This window comes from Moschus berezovskii, chromosome 25 (genome assembly GCF_049115385.1).
Source record: "Moschus berezovskii isolate FMDL1 chromosome 25, NW_MosBer_1.0, whole genome shotgun sequence".
NCBI classification, from domain to species: domain Eukaryota; kingdom Metazoa; phylum Chordata; class Mammalia; order Artiodactyla; family Moschidae; genus Moschus; species Moschus berezovskii.
The window spans coordinates 49,393,300-49,413,658 of NC_142484.1; the positions used below are offsets into that span (position 1 = coordinate 49,393,300).

Below are 20,359 nucleotides of genomic sequence, written 5' to 3' on the forward strand. Positions count from 1 at the left end.
TCATAATAACCAAAAAGAGCAAAATAAAGCAAAAGCAAGCAAAGGAAAGGAAATAATAAAGAAGAGAAGTCAACGACACTGAAATCAGAAAATCAATTTTTTAAAAAATATCACTCAACCCGAGAGATGGTTCTTTGAAAACTTCAGTACAATTGATAGGGTTCTCGGACGAATAACTTAAAAAGACAGAGAAACACAACTTAACCAATATCAAGAATGAAAAAGAGGGTATCACTAGAGACTGCACTGACATTAAAAATAGAATAAGGAAGGACTTCCCTAGTGCCCAGGGGTTAAGAATCCGCCTGCCAATGCAGGGGACACAGGTTCGATCCCTGGTCCAGGATGATCCCTCATGCTTCAGAGTGACATGCCCGTGTGCCACAACTACTGAAGCCCACACTCTAAAGCCCAGGCTCTCCAACAAGAGAAGCCAGCACAATGAAAAGCCTAAAACAAAGAGCAGCCCCCGTACTCTGCAACTAGGGAAAGACTGCACGCAGCAATGACAACCCAGCACAGCCAAAACTAACTTTCACTTTCCAATAAAAATGCTAAAAATATATAACTAATATTACAAACAACTCTATGCATATAAAACAGACAAGTTAGATGAAGTAGACCAATTCTTCATAAGTCAGACTACCAAAACTCACCCAAGATGAAACGGATAATCTGAAGAGTCCTATAACTATTCGACAGATTGAATGTGCAGTTTAAAATCTCCTGAAAAAAGATATTCAGGCCTGATGCTTTCACTGGTAAAAATCTAACAATTTTAAAAGAACACCAATTCTACACAATCTCTTCCAGAAAACAGCAGAGAACTAATGCGAACAAATTCTGTGAACTTCAGATTACTTAATATTCAGTTCAGTTGCTCAGTTGTGTCCAACTCTTTGAGACCCCACAGACTGCAGCATCCCTGTCCATCACCAATTCAGAGTTTACTTAAACTCATGTCCACTGAGTTGGTGATGCCATCCAACCATCTCATCCTCTGTCGTCCCCTTCTCCTCCCGCCTTCAACCTTTCCCAGTATTAGGGTCTTTCCCAATGAGTCAGTTCTTCCCATCAGGTGGCCAAACAATCTTGCTATTTCAAAGAACAGCAAGGAGAGATAAGAAAGCCTTCCTCAGTGATCAGTGCAAACAAATAGAGGAACACATTAGAATGGGAAAGACTAGAGATCTCTTCAAGAAAACTGGAGATACCAAGGGAACATTTCATCCAAAGATGGGCTCAACAAAGGACAGAAATGGTACGGACCTAACAGAAGCAGAAGATATTAAGAACAGGTGGCAAGAATACACAGAATTATTTAATATTAAAGCAAAACAAAAGTGTGTCAGTCGCTCAGTCATATCTGACTCTTTGCGATCTCATGGACTGTAGCCCGAAAGTCTCCTCTGTCCATGGAAAGCTCCAGGCAAGAATACTGGAGTGGGATGCCATGCCCTGCTCCAGGGGATCTTCCTGACCCAGGGATTGAACCTGTGTCTCCTGCATTGCAGGCAGTTTTTACTTTCTGAGTCACCAAGGAAGCCCAACAAAGATAATACAAAAGATGAAAACTGCAGACTAATACCACCCCCTTAAAAAATACAAAAATCCTTCATAAAATAATAGGAAATCAAGTCCAAAAATATATGAAAAGCATTATACAACACCACAACTTAGCAGGATTTGTTCCAGAAATCCAAAGCTGGTTCAATATTCCAACACCAACGTAATCCACCAAATCAACAGGCTAACATAACAAAGAGAAAAATCACACGATCATACCAAATGATGCCGAAAAAGCATTCATGATTTTAAAAGTTTTCAGCAGACTAGATATAGAAAGTAACTTCTTCAACTTGACAAAGTATATATACAAAAACCCTACAGTAAACATCATACTTTGTGGTGAAAGACTGGATTTCTATCTTCAACACTGGAAACAAGGGAAGAATGCCGAGTCCCACCACTCAAATTCAACAGAGTCCTAGAAGTCCCATCAGCACAAAACAAGAAAAGGAAACAAAAAGTGTAGAGACTGGAAAAAGAAAACCGTCCCGATTTGCGTGTGACATTACTGTCTACGTAGAACATCCCAAGGAATCACAAAAAAACATGTTTAAATTAGTCACAACAACAAAAAACTAATAAAATTTATTAGTGCTAGAATGAGTAAGTTCAACAAGGTTGCAGAATACAAGAAAAACATACCTAGAAAATGAATATCTGTATACAATTGTGCTTTTATATCTATTGAATATGTAGAAACAAAACAATACATTTATAATCCCATTTATTTTTTAAAAAAGAAACACCTGGGTATATACTTAACAAAACACATACAGCTTGTGTGCTGAAAGGAAGATATAAATAAATGAACAGATATATGTTTTATTAGTCTGCTAGGGCTGGACCCACTCCAGTGTTCTTGCCTGGAGAATCCCAGGGACGGGGGAGCCTGGTGGGCCTCCGTCTATGGGGTCACACAGAGTCGGGCACGACTGAAGTGACTTAGCAGCAGCAGCAGCAGGGCTGTTATCGGAGAAGGCAATGGCAAGCCACTCCAGTACTCTTGCCTGGAAAATCCCATGGATGGAGGAGCCTGGTGGGCTGCAGTCCATGGGGTCGCTAAAGGTCAGGCACGACTGAGCAACTTCACTTTCACTTTTCACTTTCACACACTGGAGGAGGAAATGGCAGCCCACTCCAGTGTTCTTGCCTGGAGAATCCCAGGGATGGGGGACCCTGGTGGGCTTCTGTCTATGGGGTCACACAGAGTCGGACACGACTGAAGTGACGCAGGAGCAGCAGCAGCAGCAGGGCTGTTATCGGAGAAGGCAATGGCAAGCCACTCCAGTACTCTTGCCTGGAAAATCCCATGGATGGAGGAGCCTGGTGGGCTGCAGTCCATGGGGTCGCTAAAGGTCAGACACGACTGAGCAACTTCACTTTCACTTTTCACTTTCACACACTGGAGGAGGAAATGGCAGCCCACTCCAGTGTTCTTGCCTGGAGAATCCCAGGGATGGGGGAGCCTGGGGGGCTGCCGTCTGTGGGGTCGCACAGAGTCCGACACGACTGAAGTGACTTAGCAGCAGCAGCAGGGCTGTTGTAACAAAGTCCCTCAAACTCAGTGGCTTAAACAATAGAAATTGATTGTGTCACATTTCTGGAAGCTAAAAGTCTGAGACCAAGGTGCTGGCTGAGACATACTGCCTCTAAAGGTGATAGGGAAAGATATGTTCCAGCTATCTTTCTCAGCTTCTAGCTGCCCCTTGGCTCGTGGCAGCACACGCCTAAGCTTCACACAGCATTCTCTCCATGCTTCTACACGCATCGACCCTCTATGCGCACCTGTGTCTAATATGGCCTTTTCTGAGGATACCTGTCATATTGCAACAGGAGTCCCTCACTACTTCAGTACACATCTGTGTTAACTAATAACATTGAGAATGACCCTATTTTCAGATAAGGTCACATTCTGAGGTACTGGAGGTTAGAGCTTATTAGGGGCACTCAAGGGACTCCCCTGATGGCTCAGACAGCAACGGATCTGCCTGCAATGCGGGAGACCCAGGTGCAATCCCTGGATCGGGAAGATCCCTTGGACAAGGGAATGGTTACCCACTCCAGTATTCTTCCCTGGAGAGAATTCCATGCAGAGAGGAGCCTGACGGGCTACAGTCCATGGGGTCACAGAGAGTCAGACACGACCAAGCGGCTAACACTTTCACTTTTCAGGGGGACTCAAGTCAATCCACAACAACACTGTTTATGGGTTGGAGATTCAACATCTGACCTCTAGATTTAGTCACATTTCTGTCACAATCCACTAACACTTTTAGTAGTTAAAGACAAGTTTATTCTAGATTTTATATGAAAAAGTAGAATAAATGAAACAATTTTGGGGAAAAAAAGTGGGAAAAATCTTACTATCCAATTTTAAGATTTACTGTATAGCTAACAAAAATCAAGACACTGTGGTATTGCTGGTGAAACACATGCAAAGATCAACAGGACAGAATAGAGAACCCAAATATAAATCTATACAAGGACAGACAACGAATTTTTGAGGAAGAAGCAAAAGCAGTTCAATAGTGTAAGGATAGACAGCCTGTCCAACAAATAGCGAGGAAGCTAGGGGCAAAAAAATGAAACTGACTTTATACAAATTAACTCAAAATTGATCATAGATTTAAATGTGAGACGTCAAAGTATAAAACTTCAGAGGATTTGCAGACCAACTTCAGTTCTTATAAACGACACCAAACATGCACTCTCTAAAAGGAAAAAAACTTGGTAAACTGGACTTTGTTAAAATTTAAGACTTCTATTCTCCTAGACTTTGTTAAAAGGATGAAAAAGCAAGCTATAGACAAGAATAAGCTATTTACAAACTACATTTCCAACAAAGGATTTGTATCTAGAATATATAAAGAACTCTCAAAGCTCAAAAGTCAAAAACAATTCAACTGAAAATGAACAATAGACATGAACAGACATTTGATCAAAGAAGATACATGAATGGCACATGAAAAGATGTCCAATATTATTAGCCATAAGGGAAATGCAAATTGAAATCACGTAAGATACCACATCATCTGAGAAAAGCTGAATAAAAAAATGCAAATACCAAATGGTGGAAAGAATGCTGAGAACGTACGTCTCTCATACACTGCTGGTAGAATGTAAAACGGTAGAACCTCTATGGAAAATAATTGAGTCGTTTCTTAAAAACTCAAACACACGCTTACCGTATAACCCGGCAATCACACTCCTGGGCATTCATTTACCCAAAAGGAAAATTTATGTCTGCACAAAAACCTGTATATGATTGTTCACAGCAGCTTTATTTGTAATAGCAAAAAGCTGGAAACAATTCAGTATCCTTCAGTGGATGATTCAACAAACCGCAGAACATCTCTATACCGGAACTGCTGCTGCTGCTGCTAAGTCACTTCAGTCGTGTCCGACTCTGTGTGACCCCATAGACGGAAGCCCACCAGGCTCCCCCGTCCCTGGGATTCTCCAGGCAAGAACACTGGAGTGGGTTGCCATTTCCTTCTCCAATGTGTGAAAGTGAAAAGTGAAAGTGAAGTCGCTCAGTCGTGTCCGACCCTTAGCGACCCCACGGACTGCAGCCTACCAGGCTCCTTCATCCATGGGATTTTCTAGGCAAGAGTACTGGAGTGGCTTGCCATTGCCTTCTCCGCTATACCGGAACAGTACTCAGCAATTAAAAACAGTCACGACTGGTACATGAAACAACCTGGATGGATCTCAAGGGTATTATACTAAATGAAAACAGTCAATCTCAAAAGATTATATACTGTATGATTCTATTTATATAATATTCTTGAAATGACAAAAGTATAGGGACAAAGAACAAATTAGTCATTGCCTGGTAATAGGAAAGGGTGGTAGGGAGAAAGGAAGCACAAGCAAGATGTGGTGATAAAAACAGTTCTGTGTCGTTTTGGTGTTTTGTTTTCTTTTTGCCATGCTCCGGGTCTTGTGGGATCTCAGTTCCCCGACGAGGGATCCAAACTACTGCCCCCTGCAGTGGAAGCACAGTACTCTAACCACTGGACTGTCAGAGAATTTCCACAGTATTTTAACCAAAGTGATGGCTACATGAACATATACATGTGATAAAAATGCACAGACAATAAAAATACATGTACATGTGCAGACACAAAAATGAGTACATGTAAAAACTGGTGAAATATGATAAAGGGCTAAAGAGTACACCAATGATAGCTTTTTTTTTTTTTAGATCACCTGTGCCTTTAAAATTTTTTATTTATTTATTTGGCTGTGCTGGGTCTTCATTGCTGAGTGCAGGCTTTCTCTAGCTGCAGGGAGTGGGGGCTACTCTCTAGTTGCTTTGTGCAGGCTTCTCATTGCAGTGGCTTCTCTTGTTGCAGAACACAGGCTCTAGGGCATAGAGGCTTCAGTAGTTGTGGTACGTGGGCTTAGCTGTCCCGAGGCATGTGGGATCATCCTGGATCCGGGATCAAACTGGTGTCCCCTGTACTGGCAAGAGGATTCTTAACCACTTGACCACTAGGGAAGTCCAATGTCCCAGTTTTGATACTAACAGCTACATAAGATAGCAAGACACCGCGCCCTCCAAGCCCCTGGTGAAACTAGCTACAGTATACAGAATTTCTACACTACTTTAACTTCCTGAGCTGCTGCTGCTGCTAAGTTGCTTCAGTCGTGTCCGACCGTGTGCGACCCCCATACATGGCAGCCCACTAGACTCCCCCGTCCCTGGGATTCTCCAGGCAAGAACACTGGACTGGGTTGCCATTTCCTTCTCCAATGCATGAAAGTGAAAAGAGAAAGTGAAGTTACTCAGTCATGTCTGACTCTTAGCCACCCCACGGGCTGTAGCCTACCAGGCTCCTCCGTCCATGGGATTTTCCAGGCAAGAGTACTGGAGTGGGTTGCCATTGCCTTCTCCCTGTGAGTCTATAACTATTTTAAAGTTTAGGGACTCCCTGGTGGTCCAGTGGTTAAGAATCCACCTTGAAATGCAAGGGACACCAGTTCAATCCCTGGTCTGGGAAGATCCCACATGCCACAGGGCTACTGAGCCAGTGGGCCACAACTAATGAGCCCAAGCTCTGGAGACTGCAAGTTGCAACTATTAAGTCCACGCTCCACGACTACTGAAGCCTATGCACTTTAGAGCCCGTGCCCTGAAACAAGAGAAGCCACTGCATCGGAGAAGCTCTTAATCCACAACTAGAGAAAGACTGTGCACAGCAACGAAGACCCAGTGCCACGAAAAAAAAAAAAAAAAACTTCAAAGTTTAAAACTGCATTATATTCACAGCTGATACGTGTGTAGACATCATGCATGCAAGCATGTACATGCCCTAAATCAGCCTCAGACCCGCTAAGTCCCCAACCATACAACACCAACTAAGCTGATACTGACATGTCACCATGGTGGTAAAACCTCCATTTGTAAGCCCCATCATGAATTATAAAATTGCCTTGAATCACTATTTTGTGCTGCCTGCACTGAGTACAAGGCTTTAAGTTTATGCGTCTGTCACTCACTAGCTAGAAGTATCTTGTGCTGTATCTCAGCTAGCATTTATGGACACTTACTACAGGCTGGGCAGTGCTGTAAGTGCTTCACATACCGAACTTAATCTTCTCAACAATCCCACAAGGGAGGTACTATAATCAGTCACACCATTTTATAATCAATGTGAAGAAAAGAAGACACAGAAAGTTAAGTACCTCGCCGAAGATCACATAGCTACAAAGACAGTCCCAAGAGTTAAACCATGGCATTCTTATCCAGAGCCCTTGAGCTTATTAACCAGTTGGGTCTCTGTAAACTCTCTAAATTTCAGCTTTTCCTCTATAAAATGGTGTTAACTTAGTTTGAGTGTACTCCGGGAGTTGGTGATGGACAGGGAGGCCTGGCGTGCTGTGATTCATGGGGTCGCGGAGGGTCGGACACGACTGAGTGACTGAACTGAACTGAACTGAACTGAATATATATAGATGCATTAAGGAGATCAAACCAGTCCAGTCCATCCTAAAGGGAATCAACCCTGAATATTCACCGCAAGGACTGATGCTGAAGCTGAAGCTCCAACACTCTGGCCACCTGATGTGAAGAACCGACTCACTGGAAAAGACCCTGATGCTGGGAAAGACTGAGGGTAGGAGGAGAAGGAGATGACAGAGGATGAGACGATTGGATGGCATCACAGACTCAATGGAGATGAGTTTGAGCAAATTCCAGGAGATGGAGAAGGACAGGGAAGCCTGGCATGCTGCAGTCCGTGGGGTTGCAAAGAGCGTGCTTATGTAGAAACGCACGTTTTTGTAAAGTGAGAGAAACAAACATACCAACATACTAACAAGGATCTTTTCTCCAACTTAATAAATGGACATTCACCCCATTCATTTGAACATGTTCCAACTTCAATCGAAGTATTGAGGAGGAATTCTCTATACACAGTGAAAGAACACCCAACTTGTTGACTGTGAACAATAATAAGAAAAGTTGAAGTAACCCACATTCTGCAATTTCTCTCCTGGCACCATATACGATTTCATTCGAAGCACTCATTTTGATTTCACCAAATGTCAGTACAGGAATGAACCTGATGGCATTGAAACGTGTATATTCTCATATGTGAAACGAATCGCCAGTTCAGGGTCGATGCATGTAACAGGATGCTCGGGGCTGGTATGAGGGGATGACCTAGAGGGAGGATAAGGGGAGGAGGGAGGTGGGAGGGGGGTTCGGGAGGGGGAACTCATGTACACTCGGGGCGGATTCATGTCAATGTATGTCAAAACCAACCAATATAATATTGTAAAATAAAAAAAAAAAAAAAGGAATGAACCTGAGGCAGGCTTGAAGCCTGGGTCTGCTGAACGATGCTATCACCTAGGAAATGTCTTTCAACTCATCCAGTCCCACAAAGAACAGTCAGGAATGTGCTGGGGTTACCTGCTCCAATTATTTGCTCCCACTAAAAGCTGGCAAGCTGATCCAAAGGTCCTGGGTCAGAGACAGGAGGGTGTCATCAGCAGACAAGTCCTTGTAAGGATCTAAGAATCCTTACTTCTATTTGAAGGTGTGCTGTGTTGATTGCTGAACTTCCATACCCTTTGCTATTACAGAAACTTTACACTCTCAGACTGTCAGGAGACTCTGTCAGTGGCATCCCTGTCCTGATATGACAAGCAAGTCAACTATCCCCGACATCACTTCACATCACCAAAGCTTTCTCTTTCTCATCTAGGTGCTCTCCCTAGAATGAGTGGAATTCAAAAAGATGCGGTCTCACTGCCAACAAAATGTCTAGCCTATATGGGCATGTTTGAAGAGAGGTCAGAGATAGCTCACCACGCCACCATCAGGAAAGCCCCCGGAGCCCACAATGAGAGATGCAAACTCATGTGAAACAAACACATCGTCTTTCTCGGACTTTCGCTCTAGGGTCACTTACAAATGAAATTTAAATAGAAGTAACACTTGTGGATCATCTATTCGGCGTCATGCATTGTGCTAGCTACTTAAATCTCTCATTTAATCCTAACAGCCGTTCAAAATATTTTTGTTATCAGTGCCTTTTCACAAATGATTTTCACAAAGATGTTGAAAGTCAAGTGACTCAGTCGTGTCCGACTTTTTGCGACCCCGTGGACTGTAGCCTACCAGGCTCCTCCGTCCATGGGATTTTCCAGGCAAGAGTACTGGAGTGGGTTGCCGTTTCCTTCTCCGGATCACAGAGATGTTAGGTGACTTAATTTCAAAGTCTGAAAGCTACTACGTGAAAGAGGCAAAAGTTAAACCCAAATCAGTCCATAAATCTTTATGACTTATTTCTTACAACCCTATCTGCTGTCCAAAGGAGTCATACTGACTTAAAATGATACCAGAAACAAAGATATTCCTCCTTCATTTTTTTGGTGAGAGAACTGGGTAGTTTTAATACCCAGCAGGGACTATCATGCCTGGAACCAAATTCCTATATGAAACCAATACCCATTTCCATACACCCAATCTCACAGTCTATACCAAATCTCTCCTTACCAGTTAGACTGTGTGTAGTCAGTGGAAGAGCAGAAATATTTTATTCAACCTCTACAATATTTTCAAGTATTTGGACTATACAAGTTGCCCTCTACATTTCAAAATCTGTGAATAATAATCTTTCCCAGATTTATGTTCGTTTACTTGGAAGTACTAAACCTTTGAATTTTACTATAAAATGAAGATTCCAAAACATGTTGTATTCAATTTGCTGAAAGCATTGTAAAAAGGATTAAAGACTAAAATTAAAAAAAAAACAACTTTAAATTCTATGTACTATGTAGCTACATTAATATTAGAATACGGGAAAATGGTAAAAGCTATCCCTTTCAGAGAACTTACTCCAAAAGTACTGTGCAAAATACTTTACAAACACTTCATTTTCTATCTTCCAAAGTGTTAACTCTAGTTTACAAGTAAAGTTACAATGGTAAGAAAACTCAAGTAACCTGCCAAAAGTAATACAGATAGAAAGTGCTAGCTGCTGCTGCAGTTTATACAACTCCAAGCTTTTTCCTCTTACTGTCACAGTTTGCTGCCCCCTAATTCCTATCTGGTCAACATATCTTTGTCCCCAATTCTAAAACCATTATTGAAACACATACGAAATTATTTAAACCTGTTATTAACTGTATCCATTGACTGGTCATAGCTTCTAAAGTAAAAGAATTAAAAAGTGCCTAAAGAATTACCATTAGAAGAATTCAAGTAAGGCAACAGATTTTCATGAAGTCCTGAGAGGTCAAGAACAGATAATTCACACAACAAAACCTTTATCACTGCTTGGGAGTTGCTGTTCGTAAATCGATGTGAAGACAGTAAGACCAGGATACCATCTTAAGTATTTAAGACAATGTAAATACTGTAAACCCACCAGCCTAAAGTCTGAGCCAAAGAACCCATTTTCAAAATCATGTTACCTTCAATATTTACTAAGTGAATTATGAGCATTATTATTATTATCGTCTGCTCTTTAAAGTCTTATTATTAAATAGCAAAAAAGATGTAACCATAACTTGGACAATTTAAACTTCTGAAAGGCTATTACTTCTCCAGTTCCAAATTTTCAAATTTCTTCATAAAAGAATAATATCTGAAAACTAAGATGAGTAACATTCCCCAAATCTGAAATCTTCGATCGATCAGAGTCTGAACCTAAATACATAACTTTTTAATGTACAAGATGCAGTTCAAAATAACATATTAGTTTTTCCTGTCGTTTATCAAACACATTCAGTAGACTGATTAAAAGGGCAATACAAGAACAATTTTCTACGACATGCCAAATAATAGATGAAGTCTTACCTCCACTGCTAAAGCTGCCGTCTGTTGGTCATAATGATTCAGAAGATTGGGCATGAAGGTAGTGTTACAAGGCAAATCTTGGCACCTCCTCAAGGTAACAGGCTCAAAGAACACAAACTGTGCCCACCTATATGGCCCACAAACATAGTCAAGGGCACAGATAGAAGACGATCCAACTCAGAGCCATGCTTTCTCGATCGAATGAGATTCAGATGATCAGGCCCACTCAATATGTATTTTAGATCTTTGTACACCTGCAGGTCTCAGCTTGGAAGTACTTCTTCTATCTTGCTGTTAAGTTCTTCAAACTCTTTGCACCGTCAGAGGTTTGTTAGCTTGGTCTCATGAAAGGCATTTGTTTTTGTTTTCACAATATGGGAAAATGACATCATCTTGCCTCTTCTTTTCATTTTATTACATCGGGTACCATCTGGCCAACGTGTCAACTGGATCAACCACATTCCCAAACAACAGACTCCATCCTAGGAGAAGAGCTCTTTCTGCCTTTGGCTGAAATATCTGAAAAAATAATTGTTTTTTAAAAATGGGAGAAATTAGCAATTTCCTCTTGAAATATTACAGGCTTGATAGTAAAACTTTGATTAGCTCAGTAAAGTTGTAGGATACACAATCAGTATACAAAAATCAGTTGCGTTTCTACACACTAACAATCAGCTACTAGAAAAAGAAACTTTAAAATACTGCCTTTGGGACTTTCTGGTGGTCCAGTGATTAAAGCTGCACACATCCACGACTGGGGCACCGGTGCACTCCCTGGTGGAGAACTAAACTTCCAAATGCCGGGCGTGTGGCTAACAACAACAACAATCACAGACTTTGACGAGAGATACAACACTGCCTTACAGATAAAACACATGGGTATTTCATAAACAAATACGATAGTTTTTCTACCGTATCATTCTTGCTCTAGATATACCAGAGAATCCATAAATAGCATTTAAAGGCACTGTTTCCTCCCTCAGTTGTTTACATACCATACAGTTTAATTTCCCATCTATAATGGTAGTTTTTCATTTGTCACAAGACATAATTGATCCATTGGGAAAAACTTGCATGCTGCTGTCCTAAATTTTATTTAAATATCTGCCACACTTAATAACAAGCTATTTAAATTTTATTACAAATGTTTTAATCATCAAATGATTCAGCAGATGGTATCTCTGAAAGGTGTAAAATATAAAGAAAACAAAAGATATGGATTCAAGCCTCTTCCCAACTATGTGAATCTCTTAACTTCTCTGAGCTCAGAATTTTCCTTTCTAAAAATTGCGCCTCCCTATCAAAGATGGTACGTAAGTGAATTATAAAATAATGTACTCTATAAAAGGTAAAGCAACATCAAACTTTAGGTAGTTTTATTACTGATTTACGGCAGATACAAAGACTGACTTCTATCAACCAATACTGAACTGGCAAACAGGAGATTCTAAAAGTAGTATCAGGACGTTTTCCCAACAATGCTTCATCCTTTTAGATAGTACAAAAATTCAGTACATAGCTAGAGAAAACGTTTGACCAACAAACGCTTCATTACACACAGTCAGGCTGCAGAGAAGAATCAACCCTAGAAAGTTACAGCGTGGGCTATGAATGATTTCCAGTTAAGAGTTTCTACCAAGTTTCAGAGTCTGATTTGACACTGCCTTTGCTGGGGGCTTCCCTGGTGGCTCAGACGGTAAAGAATCCGCCTGTGATGCTGGAGACATGCGTTTGATCCCTGGGTTGGGACGATTCCCTGGAGGAGGAAATGGCAACCCACACCAGTATTCTTGCCTGGAGAACTCCGTGGACAGAGAAGTCCAGCAGGCTACAGTCCATGGGGTCACAGAGAGTTGGATGCAGCTTTCACTTTTTTTCTAGGGACAAAAATATGCATCTCCTTGGGGGCTGGAAGGGTAGGTAGAGTGGAAGGCAAGATTGGTAGGAAAAAAGCTTATTCTAAAACTATCATACTTCCGTTTGGTTTTGTAATGATGTTAAGTCTGCTTTTACTTTATTCGCGCTTCACAGATGGCAAATATTTCTGTTTGAAGTACCCAACCTCGGTTGGGAAAACATGAGAAAGTCAGGTTCAGAAATTCTCAGAGACCCAGGTTAACAGGACAACTCAAATAGATATTAGGGCCCGTGACAGCTTAGACCTTGAAAACTTGACTGGCTTGGCTAAAGCAGGGAAACAAACTGTCCTTTGTGCACTACCAATGACAGTGACCTCTGCATCCCAAGCTTTAATTACTGGGCAGAAAAAACTATTTGGAGAAAGTAAAGCCATGGCGGAATCTTCCCATTTTTCCCTCAAGCATATGGTCTTGAGTAGAAGAAGGGAAAAGGAAAGTCTACAACCTTAGGAATTAGGAACACCAAAGTTACAAGCAACCTCTGCCCCAAATGTCTAATCTCTCTAATACTGAAATCTCTAAATCAGAAATATTTGTTAAAGCTTCTTGGCCTGCCATATTGTTTCCTCCTCCAAGTTGGGCCCAGAAATGTGATGTCTGGCTATGGAAAAGTGATGTCAAACACAGTCATCTATATTTAAGCTTACTTATCAGGCAGCACGGTAACAATTATGCCTGTCACTAATGTGTCAAATAAGCCCTGCAAGCTTTATTTGGCTACAGTATCAAAACATCCATCGAAGTTCCATGTTTGTAGTTTGCTGCTTATGCAGCCTGTTCCCGGAGAAGGCAATGGCAAGCCACTCCAGTACTATTGCCTAGAAAATCCCATGGATGGAGGAGCCTGGTAGGCTGCAGTCCGTGGGGTCGCTAAGGGTCGGACACGACTGAGCGACTTCACTTTCACTTTTCACTTTCCACTTTCACACATTGGAGAAGGAAATGGCAACCCACTCCAGTGTTCTTGCCTGGAGAATCCCAGGGACGGGGGAGCCTGGTGGGCCTCCGTCTGTGGGGTCACACAGAGTCGGACACGACTGAAGTGACTTAGCAGCAGCAGCAGCAGCAGCCTGTTCATCTGCTTGCAACTTAAAAAAATATTAAAGGGAACACTGCTCCCTAATGAATCTGTAGATAACAATGAGAATTTCAAAAATTTCATTTAGACTATTTTTCAAACAGTATGGGTTCCAAATTTACAGTTCAAAGAAGATTACCACACAAAACACGAGGAAGAAACAAAGTAATATTGAGTTTTTTAAACTAGATGAGAAACCCCCTATACTTCTGTCTACTCTATTTTACCTGTTTTTCTCTTAGTTATTCCTTTCGCCTCATTTACAAACAATGCTTCTCACAGACTTACAAAAGTGCTTTCCTTTAGGGACTTTAACATTCTAATTTCCATACATCAAAACATTTTTGTAAAATTATTGTTAGGCTGGGGTAGGATAAAACCTTAATACATTAAGACTGTAATTTATGATTATTAAGATAAATCAGAAAAAACAGCAGAATGCCATGAGACAAGAGGAAAAATAGGAACAGTAAAAATGTTAAGAAATTTATATTTCGTCCAAATCAGAGGTTCCCTAATTTTCATGTGCTGCAGATTCATAGAAACCCCATAGGTCTAAGAAATCCGAACCTCTGGTAAATGAAGGATATACATGCATTCTAACAATTATCTCGGTACTGTTACAAGTGATCTATTAAGTCGTATTTTGAGAAATGCTATCCTAAAGTAGAATAATTTAACTCAGTACAGGATATTTGCACATAATTATGTGCTTAGCAAAAGTAATATATAAAATGAATTTTTTAAAAAGCAGATAAAGAACAATACTTGAATAGAAAAATGGAAAAAAGGACATACATTTACAAAAGAAATACAAATGGCTAACAAACATATGAAAATATATTCAACTTTACTAATAAAAACATACAAACATGATATATAACATTTTTGCCAATCAGATGAACAAAGAAAGAATAACAGAACACAGTAAAGGAGAGGGTGCGGAAAAAAGAATATATTCAACATTTCAACACTGGGAAATACATTTTTTTTTTTTTTTTTTTGGCTGTCCCACACGGCTTGCAGAATCTTAGTTCCCCAAACAGGGGCTGAACCCGGGCCAAGGCAGTGAAGTGTCTAACCACTAGACTGCCAGGAAATTCTCCATTTTCAAATACTACTGGAGGAAAAGCAAACTAGTTGGTATTTCAAAAAAATAGCCAGGGACATCAAAAGCTCTTCAAACGTATATAATTTGATTCAGCAGACCTATTCTACAATTTATTCTAAGAAAGAAAACACAAGTACACATGATGTATAACTGAAATGTTAGTACAACACTGTTTACAAAATAAAAACCCAGACAAACTGAAAGTCTACCAACAAGGAATTGGTTAAATTACGGCACAATCAGCACATAACACACTCACTAAAACTGATGAGCAGGATCTGTATATGCGGATGTGAAAAGACAGTAACAATACAATAAGTGAAAACTAAAATTTTAAATGGTTTACAAAACAGAATATAGTCTCCCACTTTTGTCAGAAATATACATACGTGAAACAGAATAAAACTTACCTGAATTGTTTAAAGATATGATATTCTAGGGACTTCCCTGGCAATCCAGTGATTAGGACTCCACACTTCTCCTTCAGGGCGCTTGCGTTTGATCGCTGGTCAGAGAATTAAGGTCCCACAAACTGCACGGCGAGGTCAAAAAACAAAAACAAAACAAAAAAGGAGTAAAGTATTATAAATGCTGAAATGTTATTTTAAAATCTGTCCCACGTTATTTCTGTATGGGAAAATAAGTCTGCTAAATCTATAAATGTGTGCTGACAATACTACTACTTGAATCAATGTTTACTGACTGTTGATTAAGTAACAAGCCAAGACACAAAAATGCCCTACTACAGGCAGCAAGAAAAGCAAAAAAAAAAAAAAAACAAAACTGATGATGAACTTAGAAAGGGTCAAAAATTGATTCTGAATACTGAAAAAAAATCAGATCACACCTCAGCTGAACCAAATATTCAGTTCAGTTCAGTTCAGTCGTTCAGTCGTCTCCCACTCTTTGCGACCCCATGAATCACAGCACGCCAGGCCTCCCTGTCCATCACCAACTCCCGGAGTTCACTCAAACTCATGCCACATCAAACTCATGTCGGTGATGCCATCCAGCCATCTCATTCTCTTTCGTCCCCTTCTCTGCCCAGCCCAATCCCTCCCAGCATCAGAGTCTTTTGGAGTGAGTCAACTCTTCGCATGAGGTGGCCAAAGTGTTGGAGCTTCAGCTTTAGCATCAGTCCTTCCAATGAACACCCAGGATTGATCTCCTTTAGAATGGACTGGTTCAACCTCCTTGCAGTCCAAGGGACTCTCCAGAGTCTTCTCCAACACCACAGTTTGAAAGCATCAACATTGTGGCGATCAGCTTTCTTCACAGTCCAACTCTCACATCCATACATGACCACTGGAAAAACCATAGCCTTGACTAGACGGACCTTGGTTGGCAAAGTAATGTCTCTGCTTTTTAATATACTACCTAGGCTAGTCATAATTTTCCTTCCAAGGAGTAAGCGTCATTTAATTTCCTGGCTGCAATCAGCATCCGCAGTGATTGTGGAGCCACCTAAAATAAAGTCTGACACTGTTTCCACTGCTTCCCCATCTATTTCCCATGAAGTGATGGGACCGGATGCCATGATCTTCGTTTTCTGAATGTTGAGCTTCAAGCCAACTTTTTCACTCTCCTCTTTCACTTTCATCAAGAGGCTTTTGAGTTCCTCTTCACTTTCGGCCATAACTGTCCATAACCAAATATTATGCACAGTTAAAAAAAAAGTTGATATATATTCTAAATTGTTTTTCAATAATGTAATGAAATAAATGCTTCTAAGCAGGATCACATGAGCATGGATAGCAACAATCCTTTTTCCTAAGAGAACCATCCTTGAAGAAGCTGTAAGTTTCAGACAGCAGGACACAGAAGATGGAGGAAACCAAGAAATACTGACAGAATACAGCAGCTGATTACATAAAGGTTAAATGATGTTGTGCGTTCTTTTTGATATTATATCTTTGACTATAGAAATCTGCAGAATCTCAGCTGAAGAAAGGGAGTGGCTGGATTAACTGGAGGGAACAGTCTCAGGCGCCAAGGACCAGTAGAAAATGAAGGGTCTGGAAACAGTTTTCCATGCCCTAACCCTGAGAACGGAGAAGGCAATGGCAAGCCACTCCAGTATTCTTGCCTAGAAAATCCCATGGATGGAGGAGCCTGGTAGGCTGCAGTCCGTGGGGTCGCTAAGGGTCGGACACGACTGAGCGACTTCACTTTCAGTTTTCACTTTCACACATTGGAGAAGGAAATGGCAACTCACTCCAGTGTTCTTGCCTGGAGAATCCCAGGGACGGGGGAGCCTGGTGGGCTTCCGTCTATGGGGTCACACAGAGTCGGACACGACTGAAGTGACTTAGCAGCAGCAGCAGTAGCAGCAACCCTGAGAAAAGAGACATTCAGTTCTTTACAGAGCAATATAAGATATGTGGGAAAACTAACTTCAGATTAAATGACCTGATGATTATTTCATCAGAAAACAAAAAGGACTAGATACACTTAACCCTACACTTTAATTTTTATCAATGTGTAACATCAGCAATCTGACATTCCCCAATTTACCAGTTCTCTTGTGAAGATAAAAAGTAAAAGCCCCTAAAATAAGGTGAGTACTTGTCCTGAAGAACAGCAATAAAGGGGATGCAATCTTGGAAGATTGTCTTCAGAGGCTGGCTACAAAGCCAGACCCAAAGAACTCAGCTGGGAAAAGTAGGAGAGGGCAACTGTGAAGAGGAAAGAAAGCAGGCTGAATCCCAGAAGAGACCATGACAAAAGTGGGCCCTGGGGACTTGTCAGCGAGGCCCTGCAACCAAAGATGTTAGCAAGTCTATTCCAATCAACACTTCTGTACAGAAAGTGATTCCTTTCATCTTTCTCAGCTTAGATTTACTTATCTCGACACACTATAAACGTACCTAACATTTTGCCTTTCCAATTCAGAAATTAAAGGTTGCCTCAAACACACCGGCTACAATGGGAACAGGAGGATACTCTTTTGTCTTCTTTCAGAGTTTTCCAAGACTGCGTTATAAGGATTAGCAATCACTACCTCTGAAGCTTCTTCTCTCAAGGAAATCATCATCTTGTCAGACAGGAAAGTACACACGGAGAGCATATCGCTGCTCAAAGTGCTAGATTTCTTTTCCTAAAACTCATGTGGGTTTTGGCCTTTTGTTTTCCATATCTAATTTTTTTTTATATAAATTCATTCTCAGGATACTGCTTTCTGGTTGCTGAAGTTTATATAGCTCCATATTTAAATCTTAGGGCCTAGATTCTCAGTAATCTCAAGGTATCACTTTGCCACTTTATCTAATTTTTAAAGTCCGTCTAGTTGTCTACTGATTACAAAAGATAATCTAATTTCCAGTGTGCTGAGCAATGGGGCTTAAAGAAATACAGGAAAATCAAATACATTAAAGCTCAAAATTAAAATGAACAGTAGTCATCAAAAGCCAGTCCATCTTACAAATTATATAAGACTAGAGAAAGCAGAAAATCTTTTAAAACTAAAAGCAAAACTGGAAAGGTGAAAGATGGCCAGAATCTGGACTTTAAAAAAAAAAAAAACAACAGGTTGAAATTCCAGCCTGGTTTCCCTTTTTCATTAAAATGTGTTCAAAAAATGCTCTAATATCAAGCTCCTGATTGTTTTCCCCCCTTTAGCATGGTTGCATGTTTTGACTCTAAAATTAGTTTAATGAGATAAACTTTGGGGACCAAGATTTTTTTAGGCCTACTAGCCTAGTTGTTTTTTCTCAAACTTCATTCACAGTGCATGCCTTGGATCCACCAAAACAGTTGCTAGTTCTCAGCATAACTCAAAGACTGTAACTCAAAGACAGATTCATCATTTCTGATGCAACAGTCAGTTAAAACTGCTTTCTAGTCAAAGGGGAGTTGTTACTCTTCAAACATTCATTCCTAACCTTCTGGAAATGCCCCTATTAAAAACCTTCACTTCTTTCCTCAAGACGCTGTAACCCTTCTTCTCACAAATCTACACTAAACAATTCCTCTCATACATATTTCAAAGTCTTGCTTTTCATTCGACTACTGCACTTTTTGTGGCCATCTGCAGCTTTAAACGTCTCTAATTCTAGAGATTTTAGGGGTTAAAAAACACTCGAGGCCAACACTGCTCTTCCCTGTGAAAGAAGGGAAAGATACAGTTAAGAACTGCTTCCTATCACAAGTCTCCTGAAGAAAATAAAGTCAACAGCAGTCTAACATCAACAAACTAGCATGCTCAGAGTAAGTTTTCATTATGAAATCTCATCGTTTTACTAACACATTCTTTGCCTGGGAAGTGGGCAACAGAGGACTTACAGGGAATTTAAAAGCCCCTCTCTCTGCCCAATGATGACGCTCTCACAGCACTGTGCTACACAAAGAAAGAATGTGCTCTTTACTGTTTATCTTCCCCACAAGGCTCTCTACTTCAAATATCTCAATCATGGCTGGGGATGTCTCTACAGAAATCCACCTCAATGTTCAAAGCACAAAACAAAGCTCAGAGGAATACAGCACCTAAGATGAAAAAGGGATGAAAGAACCTACAGTCCTTTCTTCTTCTATTAATAGGGCACTGGTGGATTCGGGAGAGACGTAGAGGCAGGGAATATTAGTGGATGAGAAAAAAATAAATACCGGAGGAGGAGGAAAGAGAAGGTAGGCTGGTAGGCTTTACTATTACTTTACTTACTTACTTTACTTTACTTACTTTATTTATTACTTTACTTACTTTACTATTACCTTACTTTCCTGACAGTTTCAAAGCATTTGGGGGGAGGGGGGGAGAGGAAGAACCTGTTATTTCACTAAAGAAAAAGCAACACTGTAAGAAGAATTGCATCTCAATTATTTTTTATTTTCAGCTCTATCCCTGCAAGCCAGCCCACTTAAGCTTTTACATCACTTTCCTATCTTATTACCTCTATGTTGGGGTTTGGGACTTCAAACAAACACTTTTTTGTTCTTTTCCTTCTTCTTCTGGAGGGAAAAGATGGCACTGATTTGCTTAAAAGTACGGATGGGGAAAAAAAAAAAGTACGGATGGAAAGCATTATCTTGAGGAGTAAATGGGTCTTAAGAACAGAACTATGGATTTCTCTATCCCTTTGACTGTCAGCACACCACTAAAGGCTAAATGAAGGCTCAAGAGGGAGGTAACATCCCCCTTGTCAAGTCTCTGTTTCCTTGCTCCTGCGATATTGGCTTTGCCAAGTAACCCAAGTCCCGTAAATACACATTACAGGTCTCTCCAAACTACTTCTATAAAATAAGATCTTGTTTGACCAACCTTATAGAGCAATCATTTATTTCTACAGCTCCTGAGATGCTCTGCTGCTCTGTGTGCCTACATTCAGAAGGGAACTAAAATTCCAAATTTCATTTATTCTGGGCCAAAAACC

The 20,359-nt window shown here is 40.6% G+C and overlaps 1 protein-coding gene across 2 annotated transcripts in view; it reads right to left on the reverse strand.

Annotated features, from left to right (window-relative positions):
* LOC148773929 (ferroxidase HEPHL1-like) overlaps positions 1-20,359 on the reverse strand; it is a 237,862-nt gene that overhangs the window by 215,938 nt on the left and 1,565 nt on the right. For both annotated transcript variants that reach the window (XM_088832165.1, XM_088832164.1), the window contains exons 2-4: positions 17,209-17,328; positions 15,404-15,525; positions 10,886-11,404 (exon numbers count right to left, since the gene is read on the reverse strand). The gene's annotated coding sequence lies outside the window, so the exon portion shown is untranslated. The remainder of the gene's footprint in view (positions 1-10,885; positions 11,405-15,403; positions 15,526-17,208; positions 17,329-20,359) is intronic.